Source organism: Poecilia latipinna, unplaced genomic scaffold (genome assembly GCF_001443285.1).
Source record: "Poecilia latipinna isolate Pla-1442-1.1 unplaced genomic scaffold, P_latipinna-1.0 Scaffold5469, whole genome shotgun sequence".
NCBI classification, from domain to species: domain Eukaryota; kingdom Metazoa; phylum Chordata; class Actinopteri; order Cyprinodontiformes; family Poeciliidae; genus Poecilia; species Poecilia latipinna.
Window position 1 is genome coordinate 9871 of NW_015118085.1, and position 781 is coordinate 10651.

The 781-nt window shown below is 47.6% G+C and overlaps 1 long non-coding RNA gene across 1 annotated transcript; it reads right to left on the minus strand.

Moving 5' to 3' along the window:
- Positions 1-207: 207 nt before the first annotated feature.
- LOC106943557 (uncharacterized) lies at positions 208-765 on the minus strand. The gene is made up of 2 exons (XR_001423939.1): positions 400-765; positions 208-328 (listed from the first exon to the last, which is right to left on the minus strand). It is a non-coding gene; the product is annotated as an uncharacterized LOC106943557 (long non-coding RNA).
- Positions 766-781: the final 16 nt, after the last annotated feature.

The following is a 781-nucleotide window of genomic DNA, read 5'->3' on the forward strand; positions in this document are numbered from 1 at the left end:
GTTGTGGGTTTAAATAGCATTTGACTGGAGATCTTTTCCCGTAACATATAATTACACAGTAATACTTTTACATTTCCTCTCAATTTAACATCTTTTAATACAAAAACACGGTGGACCGGCGGTGGACTGCCTCGACGCCCCGTCCACCGGGCTTAGCAAGTTTTCTGGGGGAAACCCTGAAATTTTTTCCTGCAAAGTAAGTGCAAGCTGTAATGCTCAGAACTGAGGACCCGAAATTTCAGTCAGACACAAAGTAGAAAAAACAATAAGATCTTTATTGAGGATCAGAGTAGGGGGCAGGCAACCACCGGCAATGGGACAGGAACCTCTGAGGACAGAGAAGCAGGTTAGTGGGTTGTAGTCTTGGGGGGTCTAGACTGAATAAGATAAACCACTAACCTTCTTAAAGTGTTGTGGAGGATGAGGAGTCCAGGCAGCACAGTGGTTAGCAACGGGTGACACATCCAGGAAGAAACAGAACTAGGAGGTCAAGGGGTTGAGGCAGGATCAGGGTGGTAGGACAAGGCAAGGCTTATGTGAGGGGCAGGCGAAGAACAGTAGTCAGGGCACAGAAAAGTGTCCAACACGTGCAGGCAATATCAGGCAGTCAAATCCAGGGGCAAGGCAAGAGGCAGAGGTCGAAAGGCAGAAGAAGGTTCGAGTCCAGAAAACAGAAGCCAGTGAAGAGTCCGACATGGGCTAGACAGGGCAGGAAAATCCAAGGGACAAAAAACATGTTCGAGATCATGGTCAGGTCAGGAGGAAATGCTGGATATCTACT